Below are 25,873 nucleotides of genomic sequence, written 5' to 3'. Positions count from 1 at the left end.
GAATTTGGGGGGTGGGGCTTCAGGAAAGCAGGTTTGGGGTTTGGAAGGAGCTCAGCAGAGTATATTGCTCTAGAATCGTCCCCTCCAAAGTAGCCATTTTCTCCAGAACTTATCTCTGTAGCCTGGATATCTCAGGAGAAAGCCAGGCCCCACCTTGAGGTTGATACAAGGACTCTGTGTACACAGGGCCACCAACACAAGCAGTCTATTTCACACAACCCTTCCTCCAGTTATTCAACAGTATTGAGAACAAGTTGGAGTTCGGAGGACTCCCTTTGCTTAGTGTCCACTGAGCTGAAGAGGCATAATTCACTACTGTCCGTAAGGGCCTTTCTAGGAAAGACAGCTCAGAACCATGTCAGTTCTGTAGCTGCTGAATTGTTATCGGGCAGCCCACGGCTTCGGAAGCTGCTGAAGGGCATACTAAGCACAACAGGGGAATAAAGCAGTTGCTGGCTTGTCTGGGGAAAGTAGGCGTGTCCCTGAACTGCCTTTGAATTGAACCTTTTTGATAGGGATGTTTCCAAAAACATTGTGACCACAATAAAAACGGGTGTTGAATGTTCCTTTCCATGTGTTGCACCGAGGGAAGGAAGGTGACTGGAAGGGTTTTGAAAGCCCAGGCCTATTGTTGTCTGTTTGTGCTTCTTGCCTACTTCTGTTTCCATGGAAATGGCATCAAGGCCTTGCAGGGGCTGAGGGTGACAGCCCTCCGCTGTGGAGTTTATCCACCAAGTCGAGCAGCTTCTGCAACCCCTGCTGGACTTTGCGTGATGAAATTTTGCACAAACCCCACGGACACAGAAAGAAGCTCAGTAGCTGCTATACTTGCTGGGCTGGCGCTTCTTGGCAGTTTGTCTGCATTTTAAAAATGGATGCTTTAAAAAAGAGCAAACTCTTGATTTCTTATAGCACAGCAGATAATAACCAGGTGGGCAGAGAAGGTGTAGAAATGGGAGCCCCCTTTTTTGAGAAATAAACTTCTTTTCAACTCAAACTGGGGGCGGGGGGGGGGTAGCAATAGACATACATTAATGGAAGCTAGCCTCCAGGTGTGACTTGGGAATCCCCTCAAATTACAGCTCATTTCCAGACTACAGAAATCAGTTCCCCTAGAGAAAATGGATGCTTCGGGGAGGGGGCCTTGTACCCCTGTTCTTCCCAGGCATCATCCCCAAATCTCCAGGAGTTTTCCAACTTGGAGCTGGCAACCCCCCCCCCCCTGTCCCGCTCCATTGGCCAGGGAGAACCTTGCAGCCAAATATTCAGTATAAGTGTATTCTGTATAGTTTTGAATCCACAGCCTTAATTGCAAGCAGGCAATTTATCTTTGTAGTTCCGGCTCATTGGTAGTTAATACTGGTAGTTGAATGTGGGAAGGCCAAGGCTGGGAAGTAATTTAAGGAAAGAGTGGTTCCATTGGTGGATAATCGTTTGTACCTGAACATCTGCAAGATTGTATGTCATATCCATGCAAATGAATTCACTTTGAAAGATGGAACTAGTGGGGTATATAGAGGATTGGATTTTACCCAGATTCGTGTCTCTGCTCATCTATGAAACTTAGGCCTGCAACAGGAAGAGGTTGCTGGTAGAATCCTGTATTGACAGAACTGGGGAAGGGGCCCATGTTTGAACATGCATGTAAAAATTACCATGTCAAGGAGCGGACTGTGCTGGAATCTTTCTTCCGGACGTGGCAGCTTTTTATTTGCAGGGAAGGTTTTTGTATCGGTGAGCATTCACTCCTGGCTCTTCCCCATCTGTTTCTTGAAAGGCATGGACTACATTTCAGGATTCAGCCCCTGCATCTTGTTGCAATGGAATTTTAAACTGGCATTTAATGGCTTTATGCTTGTCATTCTCTAAGTCAGACTTTCTCAACCAAGCTTTCGTGAAACCCTGGCGTTTCTTGACAGCCCTGAATAGGGGTTCCTGAATGGGTGGGAGTTAATTTTTAACATATTTTTTAAAAAATTGTTGAGCATTTAGGCTCTTACCCTTCCCAAAATGGCCAGTGTTGGGCCTGGAGGGGGTGGGGAGGGGCCCCAGGTGGACAGGTACACAGCTATGCTTCCCAACCATATTCTGCATGATGGAGCCACTTCTGGGTTTTTTTGAAACATGAAAATTGTTTCAGGGGTCACTCAACAGTAAAAAAAAGTTGAGAAAGGCTGCTCTAATTTGTGACCTAGAGCACATTGTTGTTGTGAGGGTAAGAGCCAAACTAAAAGAGTCATTTTTAACAGGTCATAATTTTTAAAAAACCTTGTGTTGTTTGGTCCTAAAATGGAATAACACCTTTGTTGGGCTTCTTTGAGAAAGAATGATATAAAATGTGCTAATAAGAAAAATAAATGCAGTGCTGGGCTTGGAAACTGCAGTCATGAGTTGTTTGTTGTTTGGGGGAAATTCCTCTGGTGTTGTGACTGAGAGCCAGTTGTATCTGAAGTGGTTTATATTAGCTATGATTTCTGATAGAGGGGGACAGGTGGGGGTCAGAGATCCACAGACTCTGACTGACATGGCAGCAGCAGGTGTCCTCGTGTAGGACATTATTACAGAAACCAGCCAATGAGGGCCCAGTTGATATGTGTGGCCTGTAAGAAATGCCTTTTTGCCAATTTTCAGGGAAAGTTATGACACCTGATACTCCCCCCCCCCCCCATCCAACACCCCAAATCAAGCTTGGCATGCTGCTGAGCGCAGGTATAAAAGGAAATTTTTATACCCTGAATCCACCAAGAAACTGGACAGTTTATAAATCAAGTTGTTCTTTTATATTCAGCCAGATTGCCTTGGATAGATCAGTATGGGCGTTGTTTGAGGTTCGAGAATTATGGAAAGAATTATCAATCTACAGTTGAGTTCTTGTCCCTGAAGTCTGGAAAGAAGAAGCAGCTAAGTTTTTTATACCCTTCTTTTCACTACCCATTGGAGCCCCAAAATAGCTTACAAACACCTTTCCTTTCCTCTCCCCACAACATGTACCCTGTGAAGTAGGTGTGGCCGAGAGAGCTCTGAGAGAACTGCTCTGTAAAGGCAGCTCTCATAGAACTGTGACTAGCCCAATGTCACCCAGCTGGCTGCATGTGGAGGAGTGGGGAATCAAACCCGGTTCTCCAGATTAGAGTCCATCATTCTTAACCACTACACCACGCTGGAGGAGGAGGAGGCGCCTTACATATTTTATGTTCCATGTCTCCGCTACAATAAAGAAATCAAAGTAGACAGGATTGTAGCTACAAATCTCTGGTTACATCACAGTTGATTTCCATGGGAATTGACAAGATTGATGGGGGACTGTGTGTGAGCGTCTTATCCTTTGTTTACTTAATTAAGCTTTATACAGTGCCTTTTGATTGAATGATCTCCAAAGTAGCTTACAATGGATTAAAGTAAGACAAGATGTGCTTCCTAGTCCATCTCTTGGTAGCAAGACAGCCACAGGGGATATGGGATGTTAAAAGCTCTCGTCTGTTCTGGTCACTCTTGCTTCTGATTTTTGTTGTAAAACCAGGGAAATTAGTATTCTGCCAGGTAGCTAGCTACCTGTAGCAAGCTGAACTCCCTTCAACCACCCCTCACTCTGTAGTATATTTGCTTCTAGCATATTTGTCTTCAGATCTTAGTGTATTTCTGAAGAAAGGCACACATTCTAGAAAAACTAGACTAACCTTTCCGGGGTAACAAACCCAGCACCCTGAAAAATACTCTCAAACCCTTGTGATGATCACACAGTTAACCCATGAGGTTCCAGGTGTTACCTCCATAATTCTATTTGCAGTATTGATAGGATGTTTCCACAAGGGGTATGGAATGGTTTGGCATAGTCTGAATTCATCAGTTCTCAGAAGCTAAGCAGGGTTGGTCCTTGAACGGGGGAGCTTGCTGAGGAAAGCGATGGCAAACTACCTCTGCTTCTCACTTGCCTTGCAAGCCCCTTGCTGCAGCCACCATAAGTCAAGCTATAACACTGGAAGTTCTCCAAATTCAAGATCTACAAAATGGCTCGATCAGAGCTGTCAGGAAACATGCCTCCTCAGTGATGATGCCCACCTGCAGAAATTCAGCAATGGACCTTCTGACTTTGTGCGGATAGAGTTACATTAGCTGACAGTACAGCAAATAATTAAAATTAAGCTGTTTGTTAGGGGGGAAACGTGTTTTACAGTACAGTGTTTCTCAGACATTTTGGATATGGACCCCCTCCCATCTGTTTATCTAAAACATACATTTATGTTAATTTTATTTATTTATTTTAGTTTTTTATACTGCCCTTCCATACTATTCTGTTTTTCTCCGATGCTGGATTGAAAGTGGCCTAAATTAAAACAGTCTGTCCCAATTAAAATGACACAGTGATGGTAAAACGGGAGCAAAGCAGCCCCTGAAAATTCATCATAAGATCCAAGAAAGAGATCCACCATAAGGCCCATAAGATCCAAAACGTTGCGTGTGAGCAATTCAGAACTGTCAAAAAGCTCATTTAAACAGTTCTGCTTTGCAGAATTCCCTGAGCTGATATACATTAGAAATCTGCCTCACTTTTTGTAAGGTGCTGGAAAGTGTCAGGAGCAGCAAGAGGAAAGGCTGGAGTACAGGCTGCAGCAGATTTCATGATCTTACCAGCAGGCACCTGTGGTCAGCCTGAGAACACAGGAGCAAGCGAGCAGCCGTGTGATAACCGACGTATTGGAGTCACATGCGCATAACGTTTTTAATGTAACATTGCATTTTACGTGAATGGAAATCTTTATAACAGCCCTGTAGGGTAGGCCAGTATTATTCATGCTTATAGGGAAGATAGGGAGAGGGACCGGTAGAGAGAGTGGCTTGACTAAAGCCATATAGTTTGTAATGGAGGTGAGATTTAAACCGCTTACTTTACGGATCACATTCTCTTACCCACTATGCTTTACTTGTTTCCACATACTGTGCTGCTCTGCCCAAGGATTAGAGGAAAGGGCTGTTAAGTCGGGCTTTTGCCCAGCTCCACTGGAAACCGGATGAATTTCTCATCTGGGGGACAGCTCAGTGGGCTCGTACAAGTGTTGTAAGCATGGATTCAAATGGGAAAGAGTGCCCTTCTCCTGACTCATTTCTAATCTTCTGCCCCACCTTGAAGTTTCTGAGATCAGGACTTTGCAGGGAGAGAAGTTAAACAAAGGAAGAAACAGACATCTCTCAAGATGGAGTGGTCCCCTGCTTGTCTTACAGCAAGAGCATCTGTTATTGTCTAATGCAGGGGTAGTCAAACTGCGGCCATCCAAATGTCCATGGACTACAATTCCCAGAAGCGAATGCTGGCAGGGGCTTCTGGGAATTGTAGTCCATGGACATCTGGAGGGCCGTAGTTTGACTACCCCTGGTCTAATGGGTAGAATGTGGCACTAGGAAGACCAAAACTCAGATCCCTGCTCAGTGCTGAAACTCACTGGGGACGTTGGGCCAGTCACTCTCGGTTTCTCTCCCTCTTATCTGCCTGCTGGTCATTCTCTGTCAGTGTAATTTACCTCACAGGTTGTCATGAGAATAAAATAATAGAAGCATGGAGAACTTTGTGAGCACCCTGAGTTCCTTGAAGAAAAGATGAGATTTTAAAAAAGCAGACAAATCCAAATCAAACCAATCCCGAGAAGTCTGGGAGCAGTTCATGGGTGTGCAAGTAGCAAAATCAGGGCAAAGACCAAAGAGAGGCTTAACCCAGTCCAGTGTAGCTTTGTGGTAAGTTAATTGTGCGGATGTCAGTTTGGTGAAATCTCTTGCCATGTGTATTTCTCAGCATGGTCACTAGCCTTGTCAGCGGCCTTGACGTTTGTTTGGGTCATGGAACTACTTGTTGAGAGTATCACAGTCACTAGCTTGGGCTCATGTATTTCATACATTTGTTATGCTGTTTACCTAGAGTTAATAGGACGCTATTGGAATGGTGAATTTTAACATTTTGGATGAAATGAAGAATCACCTGACTTCCCACGACAGCATAGTGCCTTGAAAGAAGCAGATTTTTTAAGGTACCATTCCTGGGGAAATGTGGGTGCCGTTTCCCATCTATTGTTTGTGCATTCTGCAGAAGATGAGATCTTCCTGCTGAAACATGGGCGTTCTGAGGTGAAAAGTTGTTTGTTGGGAGTAGTAGCTTTTGCTTCTGGTTGCTATCAAGTCACGGCTGACTTATGGTGACCTGGTAAGGTTTTCAAGTCAAGAGACATTCAGGAGTGGTTTGTTGTTGCCTGCATCCACATTGCAACACCATGCATTTCTTGGTGGTCTTCCAGGGTTCCTCCTGGCCACCAGCAGGGGATGGGGTATAGGGTTGCCAGGTCTAGATTGGGAAACTCTGGGAGATCTGGGGATGGAGCCTGGAGAGGACGGCGGCCTCAGTGGGTTACAATGCCACTGGCTCCACCCTCCAAAGCATCAATTTTCTTCAGGGATAAGTGATCTCTGCACTCTGCTGAGCCTCTGCCTGGGGTCAAGAAGATTCAGAGAAACCATTTAAAGTCAACTTCTGAGAGAAGTTTCCAGGCAAAGCCCAACAACAGGGGGATGATTTCTTGCTCTAGTATATGAAAACTTCCTCTAAAATAGCCTGAAAAAATATTAAACATCTGGGGAGCAGATGGCAGCATCTTGCTTGTCTTTTCCATCACTTTCCACTTACAGTCCTCTCTTCCAGCTGTTGCTCGTTCCCTTCAGAGACTTAAAAAAAATCACAGGTATCATTTCCAGGGGGAAACTGGAAGTGAGGTCATGTTTCTGTAGGAAATGTCCAAAAACTCTGTGCTTTTACTAGTTTCCAGCAATTTCTAGAAAGACATGATATCACTTTTATTTTTCCCTAGGAGTGATGTCATGCTGCATGCAATGCCTGAACCTTCTATGCATCATCATCCCCCCCCCAAAAAAATCTCCCACCAGATGCCAACCTAGCAACCCTCATTCCATCTTCCAGCTCTTTATTCTGTGGTTTACTTTCCTTCCCAAAAACGGTGGATTAATGTTAACAGAAATTAGAATCTCATGTACAGGCTTGTAAATAGCCATTTACCTGGGCCCATTCCACACACATTGGGTAATGCACTTTCAATGCACTTTAGAAGCAGATTTTCCTGTTCTGCATAGGAAAATCCAGCTGCAAAGGCTGGATTTGAAAGTGCATTATCCAACGTGTGCAGAATGGGCTCTGGTCATCTAGGGCAGGGGTAGTCAACCTGTGGTCCTTCAGATGTTCATGGACTACAATTCCCATGAGCCCCTGCCAGCAAATGCTGGCAGGGGCTCATGGGAACTATAGTCCATTAACATCTGGAGGATCACAGGTTGACTATCCCTAATCTTGGGCAGGCAAAATCAGTGAACTGCAAAGTTCCAGATTATTTGGTCTGTAGCAGCAGAAAACAAGGGGAGTCCCATAGCACCTTAAAGACTGACAAAAATGTTGTGAGTCAGGGCACTTTATCAGATGCAAAGGAAGCATATCCAACATATCAGTTTATATACATATCATAAGGGGGGGTGGGATGTTACAAAGAACAGCTGATTAGTAACCTGGTCCAATCCAAAGAGTAATCAGTTCACCCAGAGGGGCTGTGAAGAAGTGAGCGGTGACTCTTGAAAGCTCATGTCCTGTCACAAATCTTATTAGTCGTTTCTATGGCCAGTTGTTGTTAGACAGGAAACAAGAGAAGAAAACTTCTCTTGACTTACTATTGTGTCTGCTTATCACATTTTATCTTGCTCTAGAATGACTACATTTTGCCTGTCTTACAGCAGTTGGAAGTATCTGAGGGAACTGATTTCTCTGTGGACTGGATCTTGTCTCTGTAAAAGTTCTTCCCAAACAACTTTCTTCCCTTTTTACTCCACTGTATCTAAAAAAGTGAGCTCTGATTCTCAAAAGCTTATGCTGCAATGTTTGTTTACCTTAAAAGGTCCTACTAAACTACTGCTTTACGAAACTGGAAAAGACTCTTGTTTCTTTTCAGGATGTTGATAGGTCAGTAATATATGTTAGCATGTTGCCCAGATCCGCATGGCCCAGGCGGGCCAAGATCTGATCAGATCTTGGAAGCTAGGAAAGAGTTGGTCCTGTTCGGTAGTTGGATGGGAAGGAAGTCCAGGGTCATTATTTAAAGGCAGGGAATGGCACACAATCTCTGAACATCTCTTGCCTTGAAAACCCTATGAGGTCACCATAAATCAGTTGTGACTTGGCGTCACTTTCCACCACCACAGTACATAAGTATGTGTTGGCAGGCTCCTGAGAACTAGTATCTTTTGTGGACTTCTTGGCACAGGTGCTGTTAATAAAATGGAGGATGGCTTAAGAAAGGAAAATCTGAGCCTGTTGTTTTTTCATGAATGTATGCAGGTATGTGTGCATGCATGTATTCATTTGTCTGTCTGTCTATCTATCCTTGGATTTCTATGCCACCCTCCCATACAGCTCATGGGGTTTACATGAAACATCGTGGGCATATATGTCACAATAATAAAATAACACATCAACAACAATACCAACAGTGGTTCCAAGGTTATTAAAATATTGCAACAGGTTTGATTAGACAACAACTTTAACAGGAACAACAACTTTTAAAAGGAACCCCTAGGGAGGTCAGATTGGTTCAGGTCATGGAGGGGGACCACTGGATGTTGTTGGGTGACTTCTGGTTTCTTCTGGTACCCACTTCCTGCTTTAGCCCTTGCACTTGTATTTTGCACACAGAAGGCAGTTTGGCTTAGTGGTGTGGGTGAATGTTTAAAAAATAGCAGCCTATGCCATGTGGTATAGCACTTACTAGAATTGCTGTGCTCTTAAGAAGGACTTTAAAATTCTGATTTATTTGATAGCGCTGTCTTGCTACACCTGGAGAACCATTTGTATGATTAATCTAAGCCGGGAGCCAGTTTGGAGTCTGATTTATTTAACATGCCCTCCGGGAAAAGCAGTTTAAACACGAAAGCTGTGGATCCTTTAAACTATGACAGGTGCCCCGGCTGCATTCACTTAACTGTGGTTGTCAAGGCTAAGCTCACATTTATGTGGCATTAGGAGAGAGAATGAATGTGCTGAGATAAAGCAATGCTTGTGATAGGTCGCCGTGGTTAGTGAGGGGGCCGGCAGGCGCTCTTTAGTGATTCTGCTGGTGTATTTTCCTTGTTCCCGGCATCCGGCTGCCTTTCCTCCTTGAAGTCCGGGGTTATCATGTGATCTCCACCGGGAAGAACAATGCATACTGTCCGGGCCCTTTACACATTGTGCAGGTATGTTGCGCTTCCATTTCATTTGCAAGACAAAGGATGAGAGCATGGAGTGGGGCTTAATGCGGGCTTCTTAAATTCCATTAGCAGTTTCTGTTGCAGCTTTTCTATGCTGGCTGCCTACTTTTCTGCCCTAAAGGCATCTAATCTCTCTTCTTGACATGTTCTCCCATGAACTGTGAGGCGGAATTCACACCATAGAGGTTGCATTTATATGGGCGGATTGTTTTAGAACTTGGGAAGAGGGCATCTCGCTAGAACCAATAATTGTGACATTTGGAAAATGGCTATTCTGTTCAGAGTGAAGGGTCTGCACAAAGCCAATAGCCTGCATTTCCTCCCCGCCCTTATTCCATAGAGGGCATCGCTTTAGAATGAAGGGCAGCTTGTTTTGTATTCCTTTTGGCTCTCTGTGTTGTGTGTTGGCAGGCCGTTTGGGTCACTTCTTTAAAATTTTACGGCTGAAGCACCCTACTTGATTGGTTTGGCTGTGGGTTTTTTTTTTTTTTATGTTCCTTTTAAGGATCCCAAGCACTGCCCCTCTGCTTTCAGTCTTTTAAAAATTAAACCCAAATGCAGGACTCTTAACAGTGCAATCCTACGAAGAGTTACTCCAGTCTGATCTCATAGATTTTGAGTTGTTTGGACTGGAGTTCACGCCGCACCGGGGTTGCACTGTAACTCTTCCCTAGTTGGAATGCTAGAAGGGAATGGAGAAAGAAGCTGTGTCGTGTGGGTGGAAATGCACTGGGCGCCAAGATGAAGTACATAGTTAATGGGTCCCAAAATAAGACGTCAGCTTCGTTTGTCAAGGCTGCATTTTTTAATATTTATAGAACCGTGTACTTTTTTTGCATGTTGGAAACGAGGGGAAGTTATTGTGCCTTTAGATGCAAGCTCTCCCTCCAGTCTCCTAGGTTACATATTCAGTAATCCTGCAACAGTCTTCGGTTATGATTCTTCGCGGTAACAAACACAGAAGGCTCTCTGATGTAGTTTTATTGCTAAAACATCTCCTGCAGGAAGCTTTCAGTGGGGTTTGTATGTTGCCAGCCTGCACTCCACTGGCACGACTGGTGCTTGAAATAACACCTGCTAAATTGGGGGAGGGGGAGTGGGGAGAGAGCGAGAAGGTGTTAAAGCAACCTATCATGGCTGCTTATTATTGGGGGGGGGGCTGTTTTTTGTGTCTGGGCCAACTTTTTTGCTATTAAATTTCCATATGATTATTTAAAAGAACCATCTTTGGCAATGCTGCCTGTTTTGTACAACTTTTTCTAGTTCTCCTAACCATCTGGAGGGGCTAGACCCTTTCCCCCTGCACATTTTAGATTGTGTAGAAACAGACCTGCAGACAAAAGCCTGGGGGGAGGGGAGGTGAAGGATGAGGTATGTTTGCTTGCTGCCTTTATCCCTGTGCCAAATTGTGTCCCTGGCTCCAGGTACTTTATTGATTGTTGGCCCTTCTCCCTTTGCTTTTGGTGGGCTATCTGGTGTTTATTCCAGGTGTTGGCATCAGGGCTCCCCAACATCATGTCTGTGGGTACCGTGATTCCACCCAACACCTTTCCTGGTGCTTTCCAAATGTTTCTAGAAGGTGGCCAGATCCAGGTGTGACTTTTGCCCAGCAAGGCTTCTCACTGGCCATGGGAGATGTGATTGACTGTACAGGTTTTCTTGAATGTTGTTTCGGCAACATTTGACACTAATGCAGAAGGACCTTCACTATTTCATGTGGGCTCCTCCTCCTGCAGCAGCCATTTTGTGACTGCTCTCATCACTGTATCAGGATTCCAAATTTTCTCACAGCCTCAAGAAGGCTGGGGACCCTTGGTCTGCATCTTTATATGATCAAATGTTCTTTTAGGAAGAGTTTTTTTAAAAAAAAATATTTTCAGTTAGAAAACTGCTATGGGGAAGTAGGGGAGAGACTTTGTGACTGACACAACGAGGAGCCAATCAGTGTTCAGCTCAGCCCTGATTCAAGAGGAAGATAGCCTCCTGATCTGACACACTGGTTGGCCAGTCAGCACTCTGCAAATCTAAGCTCCTGTTCCAAGCCAAAAGAACAGATTCCCCCTGGCCCTGATCCAAGGGAGTAGTCTACATGTGTCAAAAGTTCAATGTGTACACTTCCACAGCAGTTCACCACTGAAATTACGCATGCCCATATACAGTTTTGGGGAAGGCACTGGCAAACCACCCCGTTCCCAACTGTACTTTGACTCCTCATCTTCTAAATTTTGGCCGCCTGTGTGCTGAGAGGCATAAAAACATGGTTGGGATAAACATTCCACACAAATGCCATAGTGACTAAAGCGAACCTCTGTATTCAGAATCCGTAAACACCCAAGGCAACTTTTGGGTAGCCTTGGCCCCTCTGGCCTTTTGATTGGCCCTCTGGAGCACCTTATTGCCACTGGGTGAAGCTGGATGTTAGACTAGGGCTCATCTTGTGGCTTCCAAAACAGAAATGACTTGTTGTTAGGATGGCCAGAAGCAACGCAAGCCACCTGTCCTGTACCTTCATCAGATGCATAGAGGAAACTGCATCTTGTGCAGGTTCAGTGCCTGCCAAAATTTCCTCTACCACACCACAATCGAAAGTCTAGCAGCCTGGTCCTCAAGTCATCCTACATGATGTACCGAACACAAGACCATGCTTCCCCCCCCCCCCCAGTTCTCTTGATTTAAAAAAAAAAGCTTTCTTTTTAATTACCAAAAGCCAGTTTATAAGAGCTAATTTGGAATGGTTTACTAAAGTGTGTGCGTGTGAAGCATAACATGCATTTGAGGATGGATTTAAAAAGGCGGAGGATGGCTCTCAGTTTGATCTGACAAATACTTTCTTAGAAATCTCCTAATGCATTTCATGGCTACGGAATAATGAAGATTGAATAAGGCAGCGCATTATGCCCTGCTATTGACTTGTTCAAATGCAGCATTATCATAATTTGGATGTTCTATTTCTCCCTTGGATATAGACATAAGTTTACATAATCACTTAATATCTATTTGCCTTTGCAACTCCTACCTGTAGGGTATGTTTAAAATCCCGAGAACTAATATTGATAATGTAGCTGCATAAAGAGTTATTAATCTTTCCAGAAGCAATTTTAAAAAGATGTTTTGAGGGGAAAGTTGCAGGGGCCTTGTTCATCTACTGCATTTGTACCCATTTATACCCTTGTTTGTTTTTTTTAACCCATGCTGTCTTAGTGATACAAGTCTAAAGATTCATGCTCTGGTTATATTTTATTTGGCTTAAATATATTGCTCAGTTCTGTGACAATTCAGGGCTTTTCTCTCCTTGGAACTTAAAATTCAAGAAGGCAGCTTTGTTCTCTTAAGGGTTCGGAAAGAATTTCTCTTTTTTAAAGCGATTGACCATGCACGCACACAAAAGCTCATACCTGGAATAAAATTGTGTTGGTCTAAAAGGTGCTACTGGCCTCTAAATTTGTTCTGCCAGTGCCATCCTAAGCAGAAACACACCCATCTAATCTAAGCCTAATATACTTAGGAGGGTTTAACTGCCTATCAAGGCACCGTAATTTGCATAGTGGAAAATAGTCCTGACCTGCATAGCCCAGCCCCGGCTATCCTGAACTTGGACACTAAGCTGGGAGACCTCCAAAGAATACCAGGGTTGTGACGCAGAGGCAGGCATTAGCAAGCCACCTCTGAACATCATCTTGAAAACCTCACGGGGTCACCACACGTCAGCTGGGGTTGGATGGCACTTTCCGCCACCAAGGGGAGAATGAATGGGCAATTGGAGGGGGATTAGGAGTTCCACAGCAAGCACCACCCTCCAGTTGTGTGCATTAGGATGTATCCAGCCAAAGTCTGAAGTTCCTCCACCCCAAGAAGCCTTCCACCTATGGCGAGCCATTTTAATTGGAGGAAGGCCCCTCAGGCTTAAAGAAGCTCTGGACTTTGTGGGGTGTAATGGCAGAATCTGTGCCAGTCGCTGCAAGTCAGTTTATCCAGCATTTATCCAGTTATTGAGAGTATCTTCCCACAGATAGGAAAGTCAAGTTTCATTTCTGCTTTCTATTATTCTGAGACTTTCAAACTTCTTGACGTATACAAGTTAACTTTTTAAAGTTTGACATTCTAGGGATCCACTTCAGTATTGACGTGCCTGTCCTGGAACCCCAGAGTGCTGCTGGAATTCTAAATGTATATCCAAGGACACGCTCACACACACAGTTTATGGAGTCAGATGGCCTTCACTTGCATCCTTTGTGAGCTGAGAGCAAAATCTAGAATACACTCAAGCTTCACGGAGAAGTTTCACTGCTGTAACAGATATGCATTGAGGAACCTGTGACAACCCTTGGAACACAATTTGAAAGCCATTCTCAAATAGACCAAGCCCTATGAGTAAAGGCTGAGGGACTTGGGAATGTTCAGCCTGGAGAAGAGGAGGTTGAGAGGAGAGAAGATTGCTCCTCACTTAGAGGAGGGCAGGGAGTGGTTCCTGTTGGCAGCAGAGAATAGGACTCACGGTAATGAGTTTAAACTACCTGTAGAACATTACCAGATAGATGGGGGGGGGGGTTCACAGTCGGTTCATCAGTAGAATTGACTGCCTAAGGAGGTGGTGAGCTCCCTCTCATTGAGCAGGGGCTGGACTAGATGGCCTGTTTGGCCCCTTCCAACTCTGTGGTTCCGTGATTCTATGACTCTTGCGATAAACACACCCACCAGTCTTCTCTGAACACAATAACAAAGGGCTTTACCTCTGCTTCTAGACCTTCTGAGAAATTGTTCATGCCAACAAAGGTCCTTGGTACACTTGTTTTTAGTAGTGCTTTTTATTTGCTAGGTATAAACCCTCTTGAGCAGTTTTGCCTCATTTTCAATTATAGCTCCTGTTCAGTGTAACACGCTGCCTCAGGAGGTCTGGAAAGCACAAATTTTCCCTTTTTAAAAATATGCAAAGCCACTCTTTTCTTTCTTTTGGAAGGGCATGTATAGATTGATGTTTAGTTTGGCTGATGATCACGGATGCTCTTGATGGGGCAACTGGAAATCTGCTTTGACTATTGTTATGCAATCCATTTTGAGTGATGTTATAAAAGCCGTTTCAAGTGTTTATGGAGAAGGTGGGAAATACACACACACACGCACACACGCACACACACACACACACTGAAATCAAGTTTAAAAATCTGACCATTGCGGGGATACAGAAGATGGACTAGATAGATAGGCCTTGGGTCTGATTCGGGAGGGCTCTCCCTGTGTTCTTATGTTGTAGGAAAAGAGGCAACTTGTCTGACAACATCACACTTTGTAATATGAATGAGCACCCCCTGCATGAAGAGCTGCCAGACAGAGCGTCTCGTAAGAATAAAATTCCTGTGCAAGCAATTTTTTCCCCTTCCCTTCCTTTCCGAACTCGCTCCAGTGAGAAGGAATTGGTCTGGCTAATTACTCCCTTGATCTTAATTGCACAGCGGTAAGCATAAAACGCTTTCCTTCCCTGTGTGCTGGAAATGTTGGCATGTATCCCACCTAGATTTCTACTGGCATAGATGTGTATGTAATTGGGGGGGGGGCATAATTTTTGCTAATTTCTCCCTTCTGTGCAGCCCAAAACACATTCTGAAAGGTTCCTTCCATGGGGGAATCCTAGAACTGCTACAGTGGGGCAGAAGTGGAGGTCTCTTGTGGGGGGGGGGGGGAGTTCAATGAAAATTGCCCCTTATGCTTATGGAAATCTAGACAGGATCCAAGATGTTCTGTTAATCGACAAGGGAACTCACGTATCCATGTTTCATTTACCAGACTGAGTACAAGAAAAACATTTCTGAATTTTGTAGGTGTCTGTATTTTAAGGTCCTCATCACTCACCTGTGTTTGGGAGTGCATAGCTACTTGCAGACGATAGGGAGTCACCCTGAAGTTTTCAGATTCAGCCACCCTGTTTTGGTGTTGTTTGTTATTTCAGCGACAGGGCTGGATTCCATGAATGCCATTGGCTTCCTGCTTTTAAACAAGATGATCTCTCAGGCTCTTCTGCATCTGCCTCCCATCAGGCTGCCTCTCATCTCTCTGCTCCCTGAAGTGTGTCTAGAATGCTGCGGTTAGCCCTTTTGTGGGGAGGGAAATTTTGCTCCTCGTATTACCCATGAGCTGCATCTTCTGCTTTATGGCACTGAGCGCCAGTGACTGGCCGTTTTATACCTCCTGTGCGCCTGGCTATTTCACTCAGCCCTTATTAGGTTTGCAAAGGAAAGTTTGAGAGAAACCCATCTCAAATATGAAAGCAGTTTAGCCAAAAGCATTGGCTCCCATCTCCCCTTCATGACCAACTTTAACATGTTTATTTCCTTTACTATGTTTCCCCCCAGAATTAAACCCAAACCTTAAAAAAAACTTAGCTTGTTATTCCTGTTTGGTCCCGAAACCTGCTAAACATCTTCATGATGCTATATTCTGATTTACTGTCTACTGTCTACCTATACGCATGGACTAGTAATTCCTATTTCATTGTATGTGAGGAAGTGTGCCTGCACATGAAAGCTCATACCTTGAATAAAACCTGGTTGGTCTTAAAGGTGCCCCTGGACCCTAACCTTGTTTTACTTCTCAATGCACAATCCTTCTGTCACGCCTTTTTCTCCTTCCATCACCCCATTATTTATTTATATATTGTCTGGCGTATGTAATGGAGCCAGGAGATCCTGAGATTGTCTAGCAGGTGGAGGTAGGTTGCCATTGCCTGGCTCTGTGTCATGCCCCTGGTATTTCTTGGAACTCGCCCTTCCAAGCACTAGCCAGGGCCAGCCGTCCTTAGCTTCTTAGATCGGAGAGGATCGGGCTTGCCTGGGTTATCTAGGTTGGGCAGCTGAACCATTGTAACGTGGGACAAGGGAATGGGCCTCAGGGCAGTTAGGATCCTCTTACCTGACTGTGTTTCATCAGACTGGAGGTGAGTAGCGGGGTACCTCAGGGTTCGGTGCTCGGCCCGGTACTTTTTAACATATTTATTAATGATCTAGATGAGGGGGTGGAGGGACTACTCATCAAGTTTGCAGATGACACCAAATTGGGAGGACTGGCAAATACTCCGGAAGATATAGACGGAGTTCAACGAGATCTGAACACAATGGAAAAATGGGCAAATGAGAACAAGATGCAATTTAATAAAGATAAGTGTAAAGTTCTGCATCTGGGTCAGAAAAATGAAAAGCATGCCTACTGGATGGGGGATACGCTTCTAGGTAACACTGTGTGTGAACGAGACCTTGCGGTACTTGTGGATTGTGAACTAAACATGAGCAGGCAGTGTGATGCAGTGGTAAAAAAGGCAAATGCCATTTTCTGCTGTATCAACAGGGGCATCACATCAAATTCACAAGATGTCATAGTCCCATTGTATACGGCACTGGTTAGACCACACCTGGAGTACTGTGTGCAGTTCTGGAGGCCTCACTTCAAGAAGGACGTAGTTAAAATTGAAAGGGTACAGAGGAGAGCGACGAAGATGATCTGGGGCCAAGGGACCAAGCCCTATGAAGATAGGTTGAGGGACTTGGGAATGTTCAGCCTGGAGAAAAGGAGGTTGAGAGGGGACATGATAGCCCTCTTTAAGTATTTGAAAGGTTGTCACTTGGAAGAAGAAGAAGAGTTGGTTCTTATATGCCGCTTTTCCCTACCCGAAGGAGGCTCAAAGCGGCTTACAGTCACCTTCCCATTCCTCTCCCCACAACAGACACCCTGTGGGGTGGGTGAGGCTGAGAGAGCCCTGATATCACTGCCCGGTCAGAACAGTTTTATCAGTGCCATGGCGAGGCCAGGGTCACCCAGCTGGCTGCATGTGGGGGAGTGCAGATTCGAACCTGGCATGCCAGATTACAAGTCCGCACTCCTAACCACTACACCAAACTGTACACTGGAGGAGGGCAGGATGCTGTTCCCGTTGGCTGCAGAGGAGAGGACACGCAGTAATGGGTTTAAACTACAAGTACAACAATATAGGCTAGATATCAGGAAAAAAAATTCACAGTCAGAGTAGTTCAGCAGTGGAATAGGCAAAGGTTGGATACACACTTTTCTTGGGTGCTTTAGGATGCTTAGGGCTTATCCTGTGTTGAGCAGGGGGTTGGACTAGATGGCACTTCCAACTCTATGGTTCTATGATTCTATGATTCTACCTTAAAATCATGTCGCTGGGGGGAGATCTCCAGCATTTATGACTGGTGCCCAGGGGACAGAGATCACTTCCCCTGGAGAAAATGGCTGCTTTGGAGGGTAGACTGCATGGGATTATACCCAACTGATATCCCTCTCTTCTTCAAATCCTTCCCTCCCCAGGTTCCATCCCCAGATCTCCAGGAATTTCACATCTGGCAACCTTAGGCTGTGCACAGCACTGGTTGGCTGGGACTTGTGACATCATGAACCCTCCCTGTCCCAGTTGGTTTTGCAACTTAATGATTAATTGTTTGTAGTTTTAAAAAAAAACAGAATGAAAGTGGGCAGGTAGGATGCCTGAAGCATGCAGAGAGAGGTAAAGCTGGTGATTTAATCATCGCTAGAATTGCTGACATATGTCTTCAATTGCATTGTGAAGGTGGGTGGAAGCTGGGATCATCTCAGGTCTTATTCTGATGGTTCATTTGCCCTCAGCTGTAGATTTCACAGAAGTCTTTTGCAAATAGTGCTGAATTTCCAAAAAGGAAGCATAGGAGATGGCAAAGCTAGAAGAAATCCTAGCGCTAGAGTGGCCAAGGGCATCTCTCTTGCAGTGCCAACTTTTATTATTTGCTTTGGCTTATTTTTTGCCTCCTTGTGCTCTAGCCTTTCCATGGTGTCATCCAACACCTGGGTTCCGGATGGGAGCCTTAGCTCACTAGAGGAGCGCCTGCTTTGCCTGCAGAAAGTTGCAGGTTCTGCATCTTCACTGAGATCTCCAGGTTTGGGAGGCAACACCAGGGGGAGGCCTTGACTTCTGCACCTTGTTTATTGGCCCTCCAGGGTCACTAGTTGGCCGCTGTGTGAAATGGTAAGCTGGCTTACACAGATCTCTGATCCATTCCAGCAAGGCTCTCCTTATGTCCTTCCTCTGCCTGGGTGCCTGGCAGAGACAATGCCAAGTCAGTAACAATATTAAACAAGGAAAAACAGCGATCTAACTTGGTGTGCGTGGCTGCACAGTGTTAAATATTGTATATGATTGGGTGGTGCCTTCTTTCACTTCTAAATGTGAATACAGTTGTGCGTGTACTTCTGGCTATGTGCGAAAGAAGAGGTGAGAATCACACGGGCTGGGCAAAGTACATCTCAGCAATATGGGTGCAAGAGGGGAAAATATGCTATCCATTGGTGTACATTCAAATCCAGGAACAAAGAAGGTAAGGGCTAAGATGACGTCCCGAATGAGAAGTGGTTGGAGAGATTTGTCCAAACTAATGCAGCAAAATTAGAAGGACAGGAATCCTTTGCTGAGTCAGAATCAACACAGAGAGCTTACCACACCAAGAGAAGCAGTTCTAGCCCACATCCCTTCAAGGCTTGCTAATTTTTTATGCTATTTTTTTATGTGCAGAGAGTTTTCACTTTATAGGGTGGGTATTATTTACTGGCAATTCCATGCAGCTTTCAAAGAACTTTAGACCGTGAAATAGGACAATCTTAATTTGAAAGAAAGCGTGTGTCTCTTCTGCTCTCTTTTCTTTAAACAGCACGGCAGATGCGTCAGCAACTCCTGTGGCTCCTAGTAGGGGCAGGAGCTGCTGGGAGGAGAAGGAGGGAAGCCCGAAATCCTCTTCCCAGCAACCTTGCTTCTGGTGCTGCCTCTCCGCGTCCAGAGTGGCTGGAGCAGGAATAGTTTCCCGTTCACCAAAAGCCCTGTTCTTAGGTTGCAAAGTCCAGCTATCACCAGAGCTGGCCAGCTCATATTTCCCCAGTCTTGGAAAGTGAAACAGTCGTAGGAATGCTGTTTAATGCACCTCTTCTGAAATTGTGGGGAACCAGCCTACATTTTGCAATACTGCGTGGTTTTCCAGTGTATATGTGCAATGGGGTGTGTGGGTGTTCGCAATATGATACGGCTGAAGCGCAGAATCTAGTACTGGGCACTGAAAGAGGCCTGGGAACGCAACAAGCTGCTAGCCGTTATGACTGACTAAATGCTTCGCAACTTCATAGGAAGGGGAGTAGGGTCTCCGGTGGTCAAGAGGCAGTGTTTCCGTGCCTGGCAGGTCCCCTCGCCCCCGCCTCATGCGCCTGACAGACTAGGTATTAAAGGTGTGCATTTGCTTTAATTGTGCCTCTTATGCTAGTTGCAGAATTGTAGCTGGAGAGGCTACGGTCTTTATTTCCACCACCGCCCCCTTCCCGGCACACGCAAAGCTCCGTAGATCATGTATACCGGAACCCAATATTAGCTTTTCATGAGAAGCGGTACAAGAGGCGTCCTTGAGAGAGGAGAGTTAGCACTCTCTTTTTTAAAAAGTCACGGCTGTAATTAAAGCCTGAAGCTCCTTGTTTCTATGGCAACCCAAAGCCGCACAAATATGAAATGCAAGTTCCAGGGCGGCGCTTCAGTCTGCCTTAATAGTCTCTGTTCATGAGACTGAAAGGATGCTGGTTCCCCTGACTCCCCCCACCCTCCCCAAGCGGGGACCTATCTCGTTCTGCAGGGCTGCTTAGAGAGAGGACGTTAATAAAACTTCAGGCCCTGGCCTTCTGGAAAACAGGTATTGCATCAAAATGTAGCCCACCCACCCCTCCCACACACACACACACACACACATCCTGGTTTTAAGGCATTGTTGGTCCACAGCCCAGAGATTTGCTCTGTCCCTTTGAAACAGGCAACAGCAGCAGGGGTAGTCCCTCCAGATGTCCATAGACTACAATTCCCACGAGCCCCTGCCAGAGCCTGCAGTGACCATCACTTCTGCCCATTTGTTCTGCAGTCCATTTGTAAGTTGCTTTCCACTCCTGCTAGAACAAGTCCCACAGCAGGGAAGGGAGGATGAAAAGATGTTGGAACGGTTACGTGGAAGAAGTCGTTAGTGACTTCTGCACTTCCCGTTGTTCGGGAGTTTTAAAGGGATAGGGCAGTGTGCTGTGACCCAGGTGGCCCATGCTAGGTTGCTCTTGTCAGGTATCAGGAGCTAAGCAGGGTTAGTCTTGTTTAGTGTTTGGATGGGAGACCACCAAGGAAGTCCAGAGTGGCTATGCAGAGGTGAGCACTGAGCAAAACTGCCTCTTTTTGTTTCCTGCCCTGAAAACCCCCTGAAGGGGTCATAGAATCATATGAGTTGGAAGGTACCTCCAGGGTCATCTAGCCCAACCCCCTGCACAGTGCAGGACACTCACAACTTCATGCAGAGACTCACGTTGGCTGCAACTTGACAGTACTTGTCTCTACCACCATAGCAAGTCCAGGTTTTGTTAACATAAATGAAGCAAAGGTCTGACACCTGAATAAGGGCCTTGGGTCCAGCCATGTGTGAGGAGCACAGAAGATCTGCTTGGCACAGTTCTGCCTGTGCAAACACTAGTTCAGCGGCTGCAGCAACGTGCATAATCTTTTGCATTAAATGATGCTGTGCACATGGAGCCACGGAAAGGGCAACAGATGGTTCACATGATTTCATTGAATCGACTTTTGAAATACCAGGAGCTATGCTTTTGTTGAAAAGAAAGTGGAGAAAGCGGGAAAGGTCGCAAGCAGGTGGTGAGGAGTAATTTTAGCACTTCCATTTGTGCAAGAAATGTCAGGCATGTGGAAATCTTCCATGGAATCCAACCTAACTTGTAGGAAAAGCTTAAACGAAAAATCACAACATGTTATGTTTTTATACATATATATTCTGAGCATTCCACGATCCTTATCAAGAACTTTGAAATTACATTAGCAGGTCTTCGTGGTGCTCAGGGACTACAGGGATCGGGAGGATGACAAAGGGAGAAACAAAAAAATGGAAGGATTGATTTAATTCAAGGGGGGAAACCTTGCAGAAGTTATTCTGCATCTGTGATTTTGGGGATAAGGGGTGCCTCACAGCCGGGACTGTCTTCACATGCTGCACAAAGTCTTTCTTTTGCAGACCAGTTGATGATATATGAAGAGCGATGCACAGTTTTCTTTGAACACTGTTGAAATGAGGCCAGCTTTGAAGAAACATGGGCCCTTTGAGATGGCAACTTTTCTCTTATTCAAACCAAAGTATTTTCTTAACAGCAGTGTCCTGAGCAGACTCGCCTCCTTCCAAGTCCATGAAAGTCAATAGAAGGGCATAAGTATGCTTAAGATGCCCCTGCCAGTGTGCTATCCCTCCCTAAGGGCAGAGATCCAGACCGTACCTGTCATTAATCATGAATTGCAGCCAACATAGGGTGACCCCTCCAGGGGTCTTCAAGGCAAGTGATGGGCAGGGCTGGTCTGCCATTGCCTGTCCCCGCATAGCAACTCCAGTGTGCCTTGCTGGCCTCCCATCCAACTGCTACGAACTATGGCTGGCCCTGCTTTGCCTCTGAGCTCTGACAAACTCGTGCTAGTCTGGATCATTTTGGCTTCTGACTGTAGGTGTACTGCCTCTGAGCTTACAAAAAAATTATAAGAACCAACTCTTCTTCAAAATTGAATTGGTGTGCGTATTAATATGGTCAAGTGCCTGGCCATCAAATATCTGACTAAGGGTGGAGGGGATGTCCACAAATGCTTGGTTTTTGCTTGGAGAACTTTAGTTTCTTTAAAGCAGGAATTACTCACTGTGGGGCCTGCCAGAGCCTTTACTGGTGCCTGCTTGCTTCTTCAGTCCTGGAGGTTAAAATCAAAAGGTTTCTTCTGATTTAAACAGGAAAATAGACTGGGAAATGAAGGTCACTTTGTATTAGCAGCGTGCTGAGCTCTTCCCATGACTGCAGCTGGCCCTGCCCCTGGGGCAGCCGTTTCTGGTGGTTCCTGTTACCTTTTCACCAAATTCTTAATAGTTTCCACAAGGTGGAAGTATGGTTTAAGTATGGTTGCTAGCCTATAGGCAGGGTCTGGCATTCTCCCAGAATTACTCTCCAGATTATGTAGATCAGTCCCTCTGGAGAAAGTGGCTGCTGAAGGGAGTGAGGGGCAGGGAATTAGGGATGCCAGCCTCCTGGTGGGACCTGGGGAGAAGTACAGCTCATCTCCAGATTACAGAGATCAGTTCATCTTGATAAAATAGATCCTTTGGAGGATGGGCTCTCTGGCATTGTACCTCTCTGAGGTCCCTGTCCCCTCTCCCCCCCCCCCGGGGTCCATCCCCAAATCTCTAGTTTTTCCTAGCCTGGATCTTGCAGTCCTCATGCCCCATCCCGTTCCAGTGGATTGGGGTGGGTGGGGACCTGACTTCCATAGAGAGAATTTATGACATTATACCCTGCTGAGGAATTGTCACTAGTCTCCCCTACTAGCTCTGGAACTCACTTGTAGCCTCCCCCCTTATGCCAGCATTTCCCAAAGTTGTGAAGGCTGGCATTGGATGGATGTTTGTTTTTCTTTCTCTGATGTCAAGAAACACATTTGTAAGCAGCATGTGGTTAAGAGCGTGAATGCATCAGAATTTCCTGCCCTCTGAGAAGATTGCTGTGGTTGATGACAGTGCAAAAGAAACCAAGCCAACGTATGTAACCCTGGGTAATTATCCTGATGTCACCGAACTGTTTTTTGTTTTTTTTAAGAGGGTAGAATGGCTCACTGCCCCAACCTGGTGGAATGAGCTTCCAGAAGAGCTGAGGGCCCTGACGGAACTATCTAGGTTTGCAGGGCCTGTAAGACAGGGATCTTCCGCCAGGTGTAAGGTTGAGGCCAGGGTGGGGTGGATGATCGGGATTAAGATCAGTGGGTCCTGCCCTATGCTGCCCTACATCAAACTGGCGGGTATTACACCCGTGAGGCCATGCCATCGGCAAGGCTGGAAGAGCTGAGTTGGGTTTCGGGGCCATTAAAGTTACATCGCCATCAGGTTATTGCACATATCATCGATACTGATACTGTATTTTAGGGATTTTAATGTTTTAATGGGTTTTATATTGTAAGCCACCACGAGGCGACATTGTCGTGAGCGGCAGGGTATAAATTTAAGCATAAAGAAATAAATAAATAAGTCTCTTCTCCACCACCGCACACACACAGGTGCACACACATGTGCACACACGCATGCACTGCATTCTTCATCTTAGAGCAGACACCCCTTAAGTCAGGTCACAGTTGATGGGAGGGGGTCAAGTCATGTGAAAACAGCATGTAAAAGATCTGCTGCTTTTGCTTTGTAGCACCATATGTTTGTCATGAAAAATATGATGAGACCAAAATGTGGAGCCGTTTATGTCATCTCTAATTATCCAGCTACATCACTGCCTAGTTAAGACAGCTGGCTAAATCCCCACATTAGATACCACAGTCCTGCTTAGCTGGCTAAGTCCCCCCCATTAGATACTGTAGTTCTGCTGAGTGCTAAGACGAGCTGAGCATCTGCTGGGGAGCCAGGAAATAATTAGATTTAAATCTGAAGCCTGCTGGTGGCTTCACAGTACAGTCCTAAGCAAGCCTGCGTCCTTCTAAGGCCCCTTTCCTTCTGTGGGCTTAGGAGGGTGTAACTCTGTTGAGGATTGAACTGTAAGTCTGGTTGAGGTCAGGTGGTTTTCTGTTTTCCTTGTCAGGGACGGGTGCTGTAGAGCTGAGAGTCCTGCAAAAGGGTGATGGGGGGTCAAAGGAAAAGCAGTCTTATAACAAGCGCACAGCACAGCTTCTCAGCTTCCGCCAAACCAGCTGGCAGACCTTGATCTCAGGAGTGGCCAAACTGTAGCTGTCTAGATGACCATTGAATACAATTACTATGAGCTCCTGCCAGCATGCAGGGCAGAGGCTCATGGCAATTGTAGTCACGGACATCTGGAGAGCCACAGTTTTGGCCACTCCTCTAGAACAGGGGTAGTCAACCTGTGGTCCTCCAGATGTCCATGGACTACAATTCCTATGAGCCCCTGCCAGCAAATGCTGGCAGGGGCTCATGGGAATTGTAGTCCATGGACATCTGGAGGACCACAGATTGACTACCACTGCTCTAGAAGCTTTATAGGGGCCAGAGAGTACCACATGACTTATTCTAGCCAATTGCTGGATGGAACCAGTCTCCCTGCAGCTTTCTCTTTGGTGCTGAACAGGCCAATTCCCCGTCTTACCTCTTTCAAGTCTACAGTTAAAGACCCATTATGTCTGGCCATCACATTCAACACTGAACATGAGTTTGTCCACTCCCCCCCCCCCAAAAAAAAACACTCTGTGAGATCATTTAAGCTGAGAGCCTGTAACTCTGCACTCCACGTTCTTCGCCTCCCTATCTTTGACACCATGCTGGCTCCGATCCAGCATTTAATCATGTGTAAGTGTTGGGTTTTTTCTTAAGTGAATGAGACATGTATTGTATTTTTGTCATTGCTAAGTTGTGAGGCAGAAATGTGCAGGTCAATAGCCATTATTGAGAAGTGATCATTCATCTTCAGGGTTGTTGTATTTAGGTGTGTGTGTGTGGGGGGGGTACTAATTTGTATTTATGGCCTGCTTTTCTCTCTGTAGAGACCCAAAGCAGCACTGCATGCTGTTCTTTCTCTTCCACTCATCCTTACCACAACAACTCTGTAAGGTGGGCTATACTGAAATGCTGTGATGGGTCCAGATTCACCTGGTGAGCTTCTGTAACAGAGTGAGAATTCAGACCTGTTGTCAGAGAGGGGCTGTTGCTCAGTGGAAGAGCCTCTGCCTTGGATGCAGGAGGTCCCAAGTTCAATCCCTGGCATCTCCAGTTAGAATGACCAGGCAGTCGGTGTTGTGAAAGCCTCCACCTGAGACCTTGGAGAGCTCCTGCCAGTCTATTAGACCAGGGGTAGTCAACCTGTGGTTCTCCAGATGTTCATGGACTACAGTTCCCACGAGCCCCTGCCAGTATTTGCTGGCAGGAGCTCATGGGAATTGTAGTCCATGAACATCTGGAGGACCACAGGTTGACTGCCCCTGTATTAGACAATACTGACCTGGAAGCTTCATGTGTATCCCAAGTTCTAGTCTAACAATCTAACCATGGAGCCCTGCCAATGATATAAATTACAGAGAACTCAAACATTGTAGAGGCATGTGGAAACCAGACTAATGAGATCAGGAGTGACGCATAGCATTTTATATTATTTCTTCTCCCCCCTCTCCCCGCCCCCAAAGCTATTGGTAAAACCCCACTAAACATGGTATTTGCGTCGAAACTTGCGTAGATGGAAGCCGATGAGTCAATTGTGCCCTTCGAACAAGATGCTGCTTGCCATCCTGTTTCCTTTTTATTTTTTTTTAAAGGTGGCGTGGGGGATGCAAGATTCGAACATTTAAAAGATGCATTTGTGTCTGAGCTCCAAGGTATATTATGGTGGAAAGCAAGATTGGGATCACGAGCGCATCACAAAAAAATGAAAAACAAGTTTAGGTGAAAAATAAACCTCCTTGTGCAGCTGGGCTGTCCAACCGTGGGCTGTTCTTCCCAAGGACTATAATTTCACAGGAGAGACAAGGGCATCACCTAAGCTATTTGGCTGTCATTCTGACGTTCCAAGG

General features: G+C 45.6%; 1 protein-coding gene and 1 long non-coding RNA gene across 5 annotated transcripts in view; both read left to right on the top strand.

Moving 5' to 3' along the window:
* The window catches only part of LNX2 (ligand of numb-protein X 2), an 87,256-nt gene that overhangs the window by 24,914 nt on the left and 36,469 nt on the right, over positions 1-25,873 (top strand). Inside the window, exon 1 of one of the 4 annotated variants that reach the window (XM_077341778.1) lies at positions 9,125-9,270. The exons of the other annotated variants lie outside the window; for them this stretch is intronic. The gene's annotated coding sequence lies outside the window, so the exon portion shown is untranslated. Of the gene's footprint in view, positions 1-9,124; positions 9,271-25,873 lie in introns of those variants that run through there. 4 annotated transcript variants of the gene reach the window in all.
* On the top strand, positions 13,304-15,646 carry LOC143840637 (uncharacterized). The gene is made up of 3 exons (XR_013232272.1): positions 13,304-13,781; positions 14,537-14,622; positions 15,230-15,646. It is a non-coding gene; the product is annotated as an uncharacterized LOC143840637 (long non-coding RNA).

This window comes from Paroedura picta, chromosome 6 (assembly GCF_049243985.1).
Source record: "Paroedura picta isolate Pp20150507F chromosome 6, Ppicta_v3.0, whole genome shotgun sequence".
Taxonomy (NCBI): Eukaryota; Metazoa; Chordata; class Lepidosauria; order Squamata; family Gekkonidae; genus Paroedura; species Paroedura picta.
This window is presented reverse-complemented; position numbering and strand designations above follow the sequence as displayed.